Source organism: Macrobrachium nipponense, chromosome 15 (assembly GCF_015104395.2).
Source record: "Macrobrachium nipponense isolate FS-2020 chromosome 15, ASM1510439v2, whole genome shotgun sequence".
NCBI lineage: Eukaryota > Metazoa > Arthropoda > Malacostraca > Decapoda > Palaemonidae > Macrobrachium > Macrobrachium nipponense.
The window spans coordinates 40,756,633-40,773,411 of NC_087208.1; the positions used below are offsets into that span (position 1 = coordinate 40,756,633).

The window sequence follows — 16,779 nt, forward strand, 5'->3', positions numbered from 1 at the left end:
TAAGATTTTATATAACAAAAGTAGTATAGGTCTATATCATCAGAAAATCTGTGCCAGGGTCTACGTATTTAGGAATAAACCCATTTTTTGTGTTTTATCGAAAGAAACATTACCACTTTTTCAAATATAATAGGATGAAAGTGAATATTCTCCTCGCTTATAGGCCTAGTAACCGATCGCCACATTGTATATAGGCTTAATGTTGTCTTGCTTTTTTCTAACATCTGTAAATGACACGTTATTGTTTATCCTAAAAAGGGATGAAATGTAAAAATGATATTGCTTCATTTAGCATGATTTTTGACTGTCCTAAAATTCTTGAAAAAAGATAAATATTGCGTTTTTGTTTCAGAGGTACGAGTCATGAATCATGATGACACCGTAACCATCTAACAAGAAGCGTCGAGAATACCCTGACAGATTCCGCCGGGTTCTCCCGCGTGAACTGTGTCAGTATTCGAATTCGAATTAATATGATTTAGTTTCATCGGTAATTAATATCTTTATATGAAATTAGGCAATTATTAAGGCCATTTTTGTCACTGACAAAAAACTGCACTCATCGCCACTGTAGGGAATTTAAATAAATATAAAGTTATTTACGTAGTTGGCAACTTTTCAGAATGGCAACATTTCTTTCCCGCTTTCCGTAAGCTCACATGGAGAGAGAGAGAGAGAGAGAGAGAGAGAGAGAGAGAGTCATTATAAGGTATTTTGTGAACATTTGAGCATTCCTATATTGCTTATCATTTCGTTGCATTGGCTGCAACGCCAGTCGAGTCTTTCAATCAAACGTCCACGTATCAAACCCCATTTTTAGAAAAATAACCAAATTGCATCCGTCCTTTTATTTCCTAGAGTCTAGACATTTCTAGAAACTTAACTGTATCACAATGGCAGGCAACGTTGGGAGAAACATCCCGTGACCTTGAGGTGGGTACGTAACACCCCCCAACTGGGGAACCCATCCTCCCCCCCATACCAGCGGTATCGGCAAAGGGCAGAGAGTGAATGTTGCCATCTGATCGGGTTGCAAGTGACGCAAAAATTATTTAGTATTTTAATCACAATTTAATGATGTTCGATTCTTGTGATGTGTAAAAGCTAGTCTTTTACATGGTTTACAAACGAGGTACGTTTTTAAACGAAATAGAATCCCTTTTAGACTTAATAACGAATTTCGATATGACGGACGCCCGGATTTCCGTCGAATATTCTCGACGATGAACTTCCACAGCAGTGCGATGATTCAGGATTAAATTCACATCCAAATGGCGTCAAAATTATTTCTTATGTGCTAGTTTAACTATATAACAAATGATGGCATTACGTAGACATTCATTTTTATAAACTGCATACGACATTTGCGCTGTTAATGTGATATTTCTAAATGAATTTTGCCTATTAGATTAAAGATTATTTTACAGAATAATAAATGCGAGATAATTCATAGGCATAGGTTTCTCGGCCGATTTGTAAAATGAAGGAAATTAAATCAAAGACACAACTGAATGATGCAGGAAATGGAAGATACAGTTGCTAAATGAAGAATATCAAAGATACAACTGTAAAATTAAGAAAAAGACAACGATACAACAGTTATAAAGCGAAGAAAGTAAAAAACATAACTTAGTCACAATAATGTGGTGTAATTTCACATATACGAATCGTTACTTAAAAGCTTTGCTAGACATCAACAAGAATCTTTGAAAACTTCCGTTCAGTGTCAGGGCGATATTTCGTCATTCAGAATAAAAATTTTAAAAAAGGGATATTTTTACACTGTAATATCTTGTATTTTTATGAGTCTAGATTCGCAAGCGGAAGTAGTGGGGCGTGGGGAAAGTTGAATGTTGCCATTCCGAATAGTTGCCAACGACGCTAATATATTCTTATTTATTTGACGAATCTATTTTTATTTATTTAGTTATATAGCTTGCAGTTTCGATTAGTACAGTATTTCTCTAAGCAAGAGTATGATCTTGATGTTTCCTGGGTATAATATATAGGCTAATTTTAATTAAACTAGACGAAATACCTTCTAGTTCAAATGATTATAGTCTCGAAGTTTCTCGATCATCTGAACAACGGTGTCATGACGTGGGACTAAAAATCCACAAAATAAATAAATAAATAAATAAATAAATAAATAAATAAATAAACGTACTTTTTTCATGAATAAGAGGTAAAAAGAAATCGTACTCCAAATAATATAATTTTCACGCTTTTTCTAATGGAAAACATTCAAATATAGATATTATATAGATATTAGGTCTATTGACGAAATTACCTGGCGTTGCATCCCGACATCGATAATATTCTAACTTAATTTGCAGGTAATTATCAAGACATTCTATAAATAAATTTTTAATATTATCTTTGTTTTATTAGAATTAATTACTGAACTAGAAATAAAGCAATGTTAAGATTGTAACATTAAGACAATTTTTTTAAACATTCTAAAGATATATCTCAAACATTCTCTCTCTCTCTTTATATATATATACATATACATATATATATATATATATATATATATATTTGTTTTTATAAAATGCAAAATTATAGTTAAAATTACTGACACTTTCTTTCACAATAGAAGGATCTCTCTCTCTCTCTCTAGAACATTAAAAAATAAAGTAATGGCAAATTGTATTGAATCTAAAGACAGTATTAGTTATTACTCCTAATTTTTTTAGAAATGTATTTCAGGTAATTTTGTGATCTTATGTTAAGTTCCATTAATTTACAAAGAAATATAAAAATATGAGTTAGAATATTCTAGTAACGGAAGTTGTGACATGTAGTAAAGGCTGCTCTAGAAGGTTATTTATCTAATATTTGTTTTATTATAAAATAATACAATTTTTCATAGAGGAGGCCTATGGATTTCAAAACTCATATAATTATATTGATTGTGATGTCGAATAGTAAACTTTTTTTTTATAAATAAGAGTAGGCCTATGGATCTCGAAATTTATTTATTTCTATTTATTGTAATGTAGAATAGTACAATTTTTCATAAATACTAGTAGGCCTATGGATCTCGAATTTTATTTATTTCTACTTATTGTAATGTCGAATAGTGCACTTTTTCATATATAAGAGTAGGCCAATGGATGTAGAAAGTTATTTATATTTATTGCAGTGTGAAAAGTACATTTTTGTATAAATAATCGTAGGCCTATGGATCTCGAAATTTATTTATTTATATTTCTTGCAATGTCGAATTGTACAATTTCTTCCTTAACAGGAGTCGGCCTATTACTCTCAAAATGTATTTATTAATATTTATTGTTATGACGAATAGTACATATTTTTCATATAGGAGGCCTATGGGTCATTACACCGATGGGCTAAAAATAATAATATGATTTTCGCATATTTTATACTTTTAAGTATGTGGTAATTATGATCAACTGATAAATACTAAATTGACGGATTCGATCAAGTTATCAGGATGTGAGCGGACATTGAAAATAATTTGTTTCTCTCTCTCTCTCTCTCTCTTGCATACACAGCTACCGGAACATTCTCAACGTCTCGACTGTGCACAGTTGCCAATTAGAACTTTAAGACTCCATTTTCTTTTAAAGCATCAGTTTCGTTCTATCTTCCTCTTAGATAAACGGAAGGTATAGCAATAGATCGTTGCAAAATTACATCTGATATTTCAATCTGACGAAACGAACAACGACTTATCAAATTGAGTTGAATTTTATGCAATGGTTACACTACGATCGCGCCTAGACTCGGCCAGAACGTTCGAGACTCAGTGCCTCCGACACATCATATAAGCGCCGTGGGGTACGGTAATTGACTCATATTCAACTTGACAGTGAGAGAAGCAACACGAAGCCTAGACCTACTATAAGAGAGCGCGCTCAGTCGCTGAGAATACTTAATCGAAGAGTTTTAGTATATCGTCAATAGAATAATTATAACTCTCGCTTTATCCATCTGTTTCGAAGATAATATCCCGTGAGAGCTATACTACTCGATCCACGTTTGTTAATTATAAGTTATAAAGCTATTTTAATTTTGTGGAAAAGCAACGAAAGAGATGGCCGCTCCAGCAATCGGCATCGACTTGGGAACCACCTACTCCTGCGTGGGCGTGTTCGAGAACGGCAAAGTCGAAATCATCGCCAACGACCAGGGAAACAGAACAACGCCCTCTTATGTGGCCTTTAATGACACAGAAAGGCTGATTGGAGATGCAGCCAAGAACCAGGCCGCCATTAATCCTACCAACACCATCTTCGACGCCAAGAGGCTCATCGGACGCAAGTTCGACGACCCCACCGTCCAGAGCGACATGAAGCACTGGCCCTTCAGAGTGACCAGCGATTCGGGGAAGCCCAAGATTCAGGCAGAGTTCAAGGGCGAAGTCAAGACCTTCAACCCAGAGGAGATCTCATCCATGGTCCTGATGAAGATGAAGGAGACTGCAGAGTCCTACTTGGGCAAGAAGGTGTCCGACGCAGTCATCACAGTTGCCTGCCTACTTTAACGACTCCCAGAGGCAGGCCACCAAAGACGCAGGCACCATTGCAGGCCTGAACGTCCTGCGCATCATCAACGAACCCACGGCAGCTGCCATCGCCTACGGACTGGACAAGAAAGCGACGAGTGGCAGAGAACGCAACGTCCTCATCTTCGATCTTGGTGGCGGCACTTTCGACGTGTCGATTCTGAACATCGACGACGGCGTCTTTGAGGTAAAATCGACAGCAGGAGACACCCACCTGGGAGGGGAGGACTTCGACAACCGTCTGGTGAGTCACTTCCTGCAGGAGTTCCAGAGGAAGTACAAGAAGGACATCAGCGGAAACAAGAGGTCCATCCGACGTCTACGCACAGCCTGCGAGAGAGCCAAGCGAACTCTGTCGTCCTCTGCTCAGGCGAGTGTGGAGATCGACTCCCTGTTCGAAGGCATCGACTTCTACACGTCCATCACCCGCGCCAGGTTCGAGGAACTGTGCGCTGACCTGTTCCGCAACACCCTGGCCCCTGTGGAGAAGGCCCTGAGGGACGCCAAGCTCGATAAGGGCAGCATCGACGACATCGTCCTAGTAGGAGGCTCGACACGTATCCCGAAGGTGCAGAAACTTCTGCAGGAGTTCTTCAACGGGAAGGAGCTGAACAAATCTATCAATCCTGACGAAGCAGTGGCTTATGGAGCAGCCGTGCAGGGTGCCATCCTTCGAGGGGACCAGTCAGACACCGTGAAGGACCTTCTGCTGCTGGATGTGGCTCCTCTCTCCTTGGGCATCGAAACTGCCGGCGGCGTCATGACTGCGCTGATCAAGCGCAACACCACAATCCCCACCAAACAGACGCAGGTATTCACCACCTACTCAGACAACCAGCCTGCCGTCACCATCCAGGTGTACGAGGGCGAAAGGGCGATGACCAGAGATAACAACCTCCTGGGCAAGTTCGACCTGACGGGCATCCCTCCAGCGCCTCGGGGAGTTCCCCAGATCGAGGTCACCTTAGACATCGACGCCAAACGGGAATAACTGAAATGTGTCTGCCGCAGACAAAATCCTCTGGTAAGTCGAACAAGATCACCATCACCAACGACAAAGGGCGTCTGAGTAAGGAGGACATCGATCGCATGGTGCAGGAGGCGGAGAAGTACGCGCGGAAGACGCCCTGCAGAAGGAGAGGATCGACGCCAAGAACCAGCTGGAGTCTCTGTGTCTGAACGTGAAGAGTTCCCTGAGCGAAGAGGCGGTGTCGAGCAAGATCAACGACGAGGAGAAGAGTCGTGTGAAGCAGCTGGTGGAAGAGACGCTCACCTGGATCGACAGGAACCAGATGGCGGAGAAGGACGAATTCGAGGACAAGACGAAGAAGCTGGAGGAGGTCTGGAGGCCCATCGCTGCCAAGATCTACGGAGGGGCGTCTGGGCAGGGGCCCGCCTTCGGTGCCAACAATAACAAGCAGTATGGCGGTGCAGGCAGAGGACCTACTGTCGAAGAAGTCGACTAAATTTTTTCATTCGGTCTAGTAGATCCAAAGCTCAAATGTTTAGTACCTTGAATATTTATTGACTATTTATATTGTTAATATCCATTAGCTTTAGAAAGTATAAATATCGGCTGTCTGTTACCTGACTAGTTTAAGACTTCCATTTCCTTAGTAATAATATTTCAGCCTCACTTATATTATAGATGTTTATGTATTTTTGTAAAATAAAATAGAAATATAACCCTATATTTCACTACCCTTCATCAATTGCCTTACATTCCACATGTGTGAATATTTCAATTTTAATTTTTAAGTTCAAAAATACTCTGCAAAATACAACAGCTCTATGGAATAATGTTGAAATGATAAATGTAGCACAAATATGGTGACTCATTAATGATTATAATATTCAAAAAGGACTAAAATCTACCAAGAAAAGTTTTCTAATACACCAGCATTCTATACATGAGAAATATTCAATAAAAGTTTTGTATTTCGAATGAATCTGGAATCCATTTGCAAACCACTATAATAGAAGTTCCCGTGTTTCGCTAGACCTATGGGACATTCTAGAAAGGAAGATATGTACACTAAAGAAACAATATTTCAAAATCGTGTATGTAACATTCAATCCTAGTGACGTTTACCCTGAAAAGAATATGATGCAAAAGTTACTGAAAAAGAAACGAAATATGGATGTAAAACAAGCCCGAATGAGAAAGAACGAATAACCACGTTCACCATAAGTCCAGCTCCTGGACAGATGCAGTGTGCTCTCATTTACTGCACTGGTACAACAGTGTAATCATTTCTTTATATAACTGTAATTAAAAAGTCTTAAAACTAAATGATTATTAATCGGGTTAATAATTGAATGATGAAAGAGAAACTTGATAAAATGATTTATTTTACAAGCTACTGCATATTCCACTCATTCTGCTGATCGACATCTTAAGCAAACAATTGGCAACACCGAAGTTTGGAACTTTAACACAGTAAACTGGAAAATGTCTTTATTTACGAAAGAAAAACTTCCGTAAATCAGAGAGGAACACAGGTAATAATAATAATAATAATAATAATAATAATAATAATAATAATAATAATAATAATAATAATAATAATAATAATAATAAGTTCCTGTTGGAATCTAGTCAAAGTCACAGACGATTTGATGAGGTTCTGGGTAAGATATTTGCAGGCTACTGATTTTTAAAGTAACTTTTCCTCTCTGACTCTCTCTCTCTCTCTCTCTGTTCCTTAACGACCGCACCCCCACGACAAATCAAATAGTAGATGGGAGTATTTCACACACGAAACTAATTTTCCCCCCTTAACTAGCACATAGGCCTACTTCTTGCATTAAAAATCAAATGAGTGATATATTATTCAAGAACGTATTAATTAAATATCAGACAGAAGTATCTTCATATCACTATGGTTCACCAAGATATCAAACCTGCTATATATAGCCCTATTCCTCTAACCTACAGTTTCCTTACAGTTATAGAGCAGAAAGTGAGTAACCTTTGCCTGAGTTTTCTTACAAAACCTTTGAGTTGGAAATGAACCGGACATAATACTCTTGCGTTTTTGGAGGTTGACACTAGGCCTATATAGCACTTCTCCTGCATATCTTGAAGCACTTCGAAGATATGTGGGGATGTGTAGATCATTTGGGAAACGATAAAAGCCATTTTTTTTTTTTTACCGCTCTCTTTGTTCTATAACGAGTACGAGCAGCCACAAACAGCGCAAGTAACTCGCGAAATGAACCAAAAACATAACCAATTGTCATCTCACTTGAAAGACTGAAGGACTTTTCGGTTCACCTTTGAGTAGCATCTAATTCCAGATTACTCCACATCTTGCTATTTGAGGTCTTAAATGAATAAGCCGTGATATATCTGACGAGTGGGACATTTAGAAAATTCCCCCAAATAACAGACAAATTAACTAAAATCATAATAGGCGGAATGATAATTATAGGAGGCGATTTCCGTTAACCAGATAGTTAGTAGTACCATGTATTTATTCATTTTCATATTTTTGCTGTATTTATAAGCGATTTTTGCTTATGCAATATTATTTTCATAAGGGCAAAGATAACTACAAAAAAACTGTTAATCCAGTTTATGCAAAATGATGACCAGGGAACAATAAAACACAAACTAGTTCCATTTAATTAGTTTGGCAATGCGTTTCGTCAGCGCCACGCAATCTACAGGTGTCATGAGGTAATTATAGTGATTTACACTCTCACTTGTATTCTACACCAGTTTAAAGACATTTCCATCCCTTTTAGTTTTGACATTTTATCACAAGATGGTACCAAAGAAATGAAGGCTACAACATTTTTGAGGCCTTTGCTGTTTTATTTACAAATATGTTTTAGTCATACTTTGGTTACCTTAACGAAAGGTTAAAAATAGGACTTAACTTATTTAACCTACATCTTTTTATTAGAAAAATATCGTGTAAAAAAGGACTACGTGTTTAGTATCAGCCATTTGGTGATGAACGTATAAACAACAACTAAAGACGGTACTAAATATAACATAAACAAAAGACATTTACATAAACAAAACCGGGTAAATATTCCGTTCGGTATTAGTATTCAGTTTTACCGGAAAAGATGAGTGGGGATTCTTTACATTTCTAGAGAGAGAGAGAGAGAGAAGAGAGAGAGAGAGAGAGAGAGAGAGATGACGAAACGGATGGAGTCTTCCCAAAAGTTCTCGAACACGGAGAACCTTCGAGAGAAAACGGGCTTTTGTATAAAACAGGCGGAAGGCAGACTGGGCTATTCAGAACCACAACTGCAGCCAAAGAGTACACACGATACAGAGCAAGTTTACATAGAGAGACTTTCTTGCAAGTGAAGTGAAAGTTTGTCCTTAGAGAACGATATATTATCAGTAACTGTCTCAAGTGAAGTAAATAATATTTTCATACGTGTCAAGTTGATAAACATAGTGAATTAGTAATGGCAGCTCCAGCTATCGGCATTGACTTGGGAACCACCTACTCGTGCGTGGGTGTGTTTGAGAATGGCAGAGTGGAGATCATTGCCAACGACCAGGGAAACAGAACCACGCCCTCATATGTGGCCTTCAATGACACAGAGAGACTCATTGGAGATGCAGCCAAGAACCAGGCTGCTATTAACCCCACCAACACCATCTTCGACGCCAAGAGGTTGATTGGGAGGAAGTTCGACGACCCCACAGTCCAGAGTGACATCAGACATTGGCCTTTTAAGGTTGTTAGTGAAACTGGTAAGCCAAAGCTACAGGTGGAGCACAGGGGAGCAATTAAGACCTTCAACCCAGAGGAGATCTCCTCCATGGTGCTGACCAAGATGAAGGAGACAGCAGAAGCCTACTTGGGTAAGAGAGTTTCAGACGCAGTCATCACAGTTCCTGCTTACTTCAATGACTCCCAGAGACAGGCTACCAAGGATGCTGGGATCATTGCAGGGTTAAATGTGCTAAGAATTATCAATGAGCCTACAGCAGCTGCAATTGCCTATGGCTTGGACAAGAAAGCTGGTCAGGGAAGAGAGCGGAATGTACTGATCTTCGATTTGGGTGGTGGCACTTTTGATGTGTCTATTCTGAACATTGATGATGGAGTCTTTGAAGTGAAAGCAACAGCTGGCGATACCCATCTAGGAGGAGAAGACTTTGATAACTGTCTGGTGAATCACTTCATTCAGGAATTCCAGAGGAAGTACAAGAAGGACATCAGCGGAAACAAGAGATCCCTAAGGCGTCTGAGAACAGCGTGTGAAAGGGCCAAACGCACTTTGTCTTCCTCAACTCAGGCCAATGTAGAAATTGACTCTCTTTACGAAGGAATCGATTTCTACACATCCATCACACGTGCCAGATTTGAGGAACTGTGCGCTGACCTCTTCCGCAGCACTTTGGCCCCAGTTGAGAAAGCCCTCAGGGATGCAAAGTTAGACAAGAACAGTATTGATGACATTGTCCTTGTTGGAGGTTCGACTCGTATCCCAAAGGTACAGAAAATGCTGCAGGATTTCTTCAATGGGAAGGAACTGAACAAATCGATCAATCCTGACGAGGCTGTAGCCTATGGCGCAGGCTGTTCAGGGAGCCATCCTGCGAGGAGACCAGTCAGACGCAGTTAAGGACCTCCTCCTTCTTGACGTTGCTCCTCTCTCCCTGGGTATCGAAACAGTAGGAGGTGTCATGACTGCGCTGATCAAGCGCAACACCACAATCCCCACCAAACAGACGCAGGTCTTCACAACCTACTCAGACAACCAGCCTGCCGTCACCATCCAGGTGTACGAGGGCGAAAGGGCGATGACCAGAGACAACAACCTCCTGGGCAAGTTCGACCTGACGGGCATCCCTCCAGCGCCTCGGGGAGTTCCCCAGATCGAGGTCACCTTCGACATCGACGCCAACGGGATACTGAACGTGTCTGCCGCAGACAAGTCCTCTGGGAAGTCGAACAAGATCACCATCACCAACGACAAAGGGCGTCTGAGTAAGGAGGACATCGATCGCATGGTGAAAGAGGCGGAGAAGTACGCTGCGGAAGATGCGCCCTGCAGAAAGGAGAGGATCTGACGCCAAGAATCAGCTGGAGTCTCTGTGTCTGAGCCTCAAGAGCACACTGAGTGAGGAAAGCGTCTCCAACAAGCTGAACGAAGAGGAAAGGGCCAACATGAAGCACCAGCTGGAAGAGACCCTCACCTGGATCGACAGGAACCAGCTGGCGGAGAAGGAGGAGCTGGAAGACCAGATGAGGAAGCTGGAAGCAAGTTGGAAGCCCCTCGCTGCCAAGATTTACGGAGGAGGGACAACAGGTCAAGGGTCAAGGTCATCCTGCGGTTCCAGTAATAACTCGACCCGATCAGGTCGAGGACCAGTAATTGAAGAGGTCGACTAAAGTCGATAGAAACGAAATTCATAGTGTTTTTGTATCGAGTTTTATAAGAAAATCGTCTTAATGGGATCTACCTTCAATATATTGACCCCTTTTTCTCAAGTTAACGCCTGTAAATGTTAAAATTGTATTTATTAATCTAGTCATTTTTATTTTATACCATATTTTTCTAATAAAACTTATGAAAATTATACCAATTTGCTTTCATTAAAACCTAATTTTAATTTAATTTTGACGATACCATCAAATAGAAAACTTCAAAATTAATTGAAATGGTAAACAATATCAATTACGATATCCAATTAATTTTTGTGTAGCAGATATAAAGTACCATAATTATTTATATTAATAAAATGCCATTATCCAACCAAGAATTAGTACTTACTAAAATTGGCCGAATTCCTGAATTAAACAAAAATTACCAGTACAACTGATATGATACTTTGAATGTGAAATTAAGGTTGTTTGTAAGCTGAGAAATTTGATAAATTGTAAGCGTGAGAAACAATGGCAAACAAATTAATGTATTTGGCGTTGTATATTTTTCTTAAACCCGTTGTCAGGGGGTTTCACGAAATGTAAGAAGCTTCTTCCGGTCTAAGATGATGTTCTTTTCATATAAAAACTGTAAGAAGTTTTTTGAATTCAGATTGAAATGCAGATTGAGTATTGATTTACTGGATAACATCTTGAATCAGAACAAACAAACTGATTCTAAACCAAAGATAAAAAAAGAAGTCTAACAAGAAAAGTTATTTTGAAATGGAAGATAGAGTAATAAAGGCCAATAATCAAAATCATACACTCTGCTTATAATGGTCTAATCGACTTTATTCTTGTGGCGAGACTTAATAGATTGAGACGTATGGAAAAACCATACTATTATAGAATCCAGCGTTTTAAATTATTTGGATAAAACGGAAATGAAATAATATCTTGTACTAATTTTTGAACCTAGGCCCCTAGCTGTAAACAACACCCCCCCCCCCCTTTTCGTTCCTTTTAACTGCACCCCTCTTTGTTCTCCTTACCATCTTTGCCATCCACCCCCTCATCCCTATAGCAATTAACTTTCCTTAGTGGAAAACAGAATAAAAGTTAATAGTATTTTTCAACATATTGTAATGGCAACATTAAATACGAGTGACATTTACCTCTGAAAAGAATATGAATGTTAAAAGGTACTGAAAAAGCGGAAACTAAACATGAAATGAATACCACAAGCATGAACTGAGGGAGAGAAGGAGAGAGAGACAGAAGAAGAGAGAGAGAGAGAGAGAGAGAATAACTTTCGGTTCACACAAGCAAAGTTTAGCTCCTAGACATGAATTGGGAGTGTACTCTTATTTGGCAACACTGTGGGCAACAATGTTAAACATTTCTTTTTATTAACCGTATTTAAAAAGTCCTTTAAAGCACTAAATGATTACTAATCGGGTTACTAATTCAATGGTGAAAGTACAAAACTTGTAAAAGGTTTATTTTAACCAAGCCAACTGCATATTCCACTCATTCTGTTGACATCTTAAAGGCCAAACAATTGTTGGCAACACCGAAAGTATTTGGAACCTTGAAACACAATAGACCTGGAAAATTTCTTCATGTATGAAAAGAAAAAAAACTTTCGGTAAAATCAGAATAGGAACACAGATATAATAATAATGATAATCAAGAATTAATAATAATAATAATAATACTTCATATTGTAATGGGCGTAATGTAATGTCTGTCCTGTCTGTTCTGTTCATTCAATCACAGCCAAACGGCTGGTCAGAATGGGCATGGAAAACTGGCGAGGGTTTATTGGTTGGGGAACCCCTAAGATGGTTTTGTTAATGGGGTTTCATCCAACCTAATAACCCCCTTTCCTTTTGTAGGGGGTGGGGGTTTTTTTTTTTTTGGAAGAAAGGGATTCCCCTGAAACGGGAGGCTGTTTCTGGCTGTTGGAAACGAGGCTGGTTATTCCCGTAAGAACTTAGTTACTTTACGATTTTTTCATACATAATTTCTGTTTACAACTTCCACGGAGATAAAGTCGCGAATATTTCAGCTCAGAACACAATAGAAGAATGAAAATTTATCATCAATATCCACAAGATTTTTTGAATAACTTAAATCCCATCGGAACTGCCAGTGCACAAAATAAACGTTGAAGAAGTAACTGCCCCGGTAATGAATGTTGCCTTCGGAATTTCGATCCTGCCAATGGACCATTGCAAACGGAACGAGGTTACAACCGTTATGGAGCTAAACTCCCACCCCCATCATCGAATGCAGTGATAGAAACGTCTGTTCATTACCCATCCCCCTGATTCCTCTGATGGCCCTTCAGACCAAACTAGTTTCCGTTCCAGTTACGGCGGCCAAGGCAGTTTCCCATCAACCATGGCCTTCTCATTCACTTGCAAAAAAGTTGTAGGGCCATGGCTTTTGGAGCGTGTTGGGTTGTGTTTCTTTCTGCCGTCACCCAGTTTTACGCATGGCCAACTGTATGTGGCGATGAGCAGAGCAAACTGCACCTCTGCCCAACTTGAAATTGAAGTATTGTGGAGCAAACTGATAATATTGTGTCAAACAAAAGGGTTCTGTAGTAGGTAATGTAATAAAATTGCCCGAATTTTAAATATTACTGAACAAAAGTAAACCATATAAATTTTTCACTTCTAGCACTTCTGAGCCCCGGTATTTTATCACCCATCGTAGCTGGGGTAAGTTGCCGAGTTATAATTAATAATAATAACCTAAGGAAAACATATGACAATACAGAAAGCACTACACCCAAGAGCAAATTACGGTATCAGAACTAATACATAACATGGAAAAGGAAGGAGGGAGAGGACTACTAAGTATAAGAGGAATGCGTCCAACATCGGGGGAGGGGGGGGGGGGGGGAGAACAGGATCACTGGGGCAATATCTGAAACCAAGTGAAGACGTGTTGGCTCAAGAGTGCATGGGAAGGACTGATAAAAGTAGAGACGCAAGGACCTAGAAATAATTACCAGAGACAGGAAAATGACAAACAGAACAGAAAGGACTGCCACCAACATACACCAATGCACGGACAATACATAACCAGACGCTAAAAGAACTAGCAGGCGATGACACTTACAATGGCTATTGAGGGGAGAGCTAAAGAAGGAAACTGAAGGAATGATAACAGCGGCACAAGATCAGCCCTAAGAACCAGATATCTTCAAGAACGATAGATGGGAATAAACATCGCTCGCTCCCAAATGTAGGAAGAGCAATACGAAAAATGAAACCATAGCAAGCGAATGTCTGGCACTTGCACAGAACCAGTAAAAAAAGAGGCATGATTCAGTGGCAAAAGCCCTCCACTGGAGCCTGTGCAAGAAACATCAGCTACCTTGCAGTAATAAGTGGTACGAGCACCAACCTGAAGGAGTGACAGAAAACGATCAGGCAAATATCCTCTAGGACTATGGTATCAGAACAGATAGGGTGATATGTGCAAATAGACCAGACGTGACGTTGATTGACAAAATCAAGAAAAAAGTATCACTCATTGATGTCGCAATACATCTGACACCAGAGTTTGAAGAGAAAGAGAGGGAAAAATGGATAAGTATCAAGACCTGAAAATAGAAATAAGAATGAATGATGGGATATGCCAGTAGAAATTGTACCCATAATCATAGGAACACTAGGCACGATCCCAAGATCCCTGAAAAGGAATCTAGAAAAACTAGAGGCTGAAGTAGCTCCAGGACTCATGCAGAAGAGTGTGATCCTAAAAACGGCGCACATAGTAAGAGAAGTGATGGACTCCTAAGGAGGCAGGAGGCAACCCAGAACCACCCCCCCCTCCCCCTCACACTATAAATACCACCCGGCCGAATTGGAGGACTGTGATAGACAAAAAAGAAAAATAATAAAATAATAATAATAATATAATGATAATAATAATAATAATAACGATAATAATGATAATAATAATAATAATAATAATAATAATAATAATAATAATCATACTATAATGGGCGTAATGTCTGTCTGTCTGTCTGTCTGTCTTCATCACGGCCAAACAGCTGGTCAGTTGGGGCATGAAACTTGGCAGGGTTATGGTGGGGACCCCTAAGATGGTTTTGTAATGGGGTTTCATCCACCTACCCCCCTCCTTTGTAGGGGATGGGGGTGAGAAGGGATTCCCTGAAACGGAGCTGTTTCTGGCCGTGAAACGAGGCTGGTTATTCCCATAAACTTAGTTACTTTACGATTTTTCATACATAATTTCTGTACAACTTCCCCGGAGAAAGTTGCAAATATTTCAGCTCGGACACAATAGAAGATGAAAATTATCATCAATATCCGCAAGATTTTTTGAATAACTTAAATCCATCAGGACTGCCAGTGCACAAAATAACGTTGAATAAAGTACTGCCCGGTAATGTTGCTTCGGAATTTCGATCCTGCCAATGGACATTGCAACGGAACGAGGTACACCGTTATGAAGCTAAACTCCTGCGTCATCGAAGCAGAGTGGTTTGGGAAGATCCCTGATCATTGGCTATCATCCTGAGAGCTGGTCCTCCTGCATCCGATTACTGTTGGCTCTCATCCTGAGAGCTGGTCCTCCTGCCTTCGAATTACTGTGTGCTCTCTTTCTGAGAGCTTGTCCTCCTGCCTCCGAATTACTGTTTGCTCTCATCGTGAGAGCTGGTCCTCCTGTCTCCGAATTACTCTAATCTGAGAGCTGGTCCTCCTGCCCCTAAGGAAATTCCTTCTTTCAGCAGAGCCGATCTTCTGGATTATTCTAACAGAATTACCAGAAGGAAGATATCTGTAAGAATAGATCTAGATATCCGACTATTTGCCCACTTTGACCGAGATCTTCTATTAGAATTCTTCATCAAGGGACATAGCATACTCGAAGGAAAAGTTCCTCCTTTCTGCAGAGCCGGTCTTCTATATTATTCCAATTACCAGAAGGAAGAATACGTAAAGATAGTCTAAGATATCCGATATTTGCCCGCTTGACAGAGACTCTATTAGAATCTTTTATCAAGGGACATAGCATACTGAAGAAAAAGTTCCTTCTTTCTGCCAGAGCCGGTCTTCTATATTCCAACGAATTACCATTTAAGGGATATCTGTAGAATGATCTAGATCGACTATTTGCCGCTTTGCGAGATCTTCTATTGAAGTCTTTATCAAGGGACATAGCATACTTGAAGAAAAAGTTCCTTCTTTCTGCAGAGCCGTCTTCTATATTATTCCAACAGAATTACCAGAAGGAAGAATATCTGTACCGAATAGATATTCTAGATATCGCATCTAGTTTGACCCGCTTGACAGAGATCTTCTAGTTAAACGTCTTCATTCATCAAGGACATAGCAATCTTGAAGGGAAAGTTCACTCTTTCTGCAGAGCCGGTCTTCTAGATTATTCCACAGAATCATCTTCTGGTGTCGCTCTGGTATCCTTCTGGAGGCCTTCTGGTGTCTCTCTCGGCCTGAGAGGTCATCCGTTGGCTCTCACTGGGTGAGAGTTCCTCTGCCAGACCAGGTGGTTGGGAAGATCCCTGGTCATTGGCTCTCATCCTGAGAGCTGGTCCTCCTGCCCCGAAATTACTGTTGGCTCTCATCCTGAGCTGGTCCTCCTACCTCCAATTACTCAGATTGACTGCTCGTTTTGATCTCCTTTGAGAGTTGTTCCTCCTGCCTCCGAATTACTGTTGGCTCTCTTTCTGAGCTATGTCTTCTCCTCCTGCCTCCGAATTACTGTTTGCTCTCATCCGCATTTGCCCGCTGTTCCTAATGCTCCAAATTACTCTCATCTGAGGCTGGTCCTCCTGCCCCTCTTCTAGATAAATTCCAACAGAATAAACCAGAAGGGAGATATCTCTAGAATAGA

General features: G+C 40.0%; 2 pseudogenes; both read left to right on the forward strand.

Moving 5' to 3' along the window:
* The first annotated feature begins 3,822 nt into the window (after positions 1-3,822).
* LOC135227164 (heat shock 70 kDa protein-like) lies at positions 3,823-6,220 on the forward strand (annotated as a pseudogene).
* A 2,560-nt stretch (positions 6,221-8,780) lies between these two features.
* On the forward strand, positions 8,781-10,992 carry LOC135227165 (heat shock 70 kDa protein 1-like; annotated as a pseudogene).
* Positions 10,993-16,779: the final 5,787 nt, after the last annotated feature.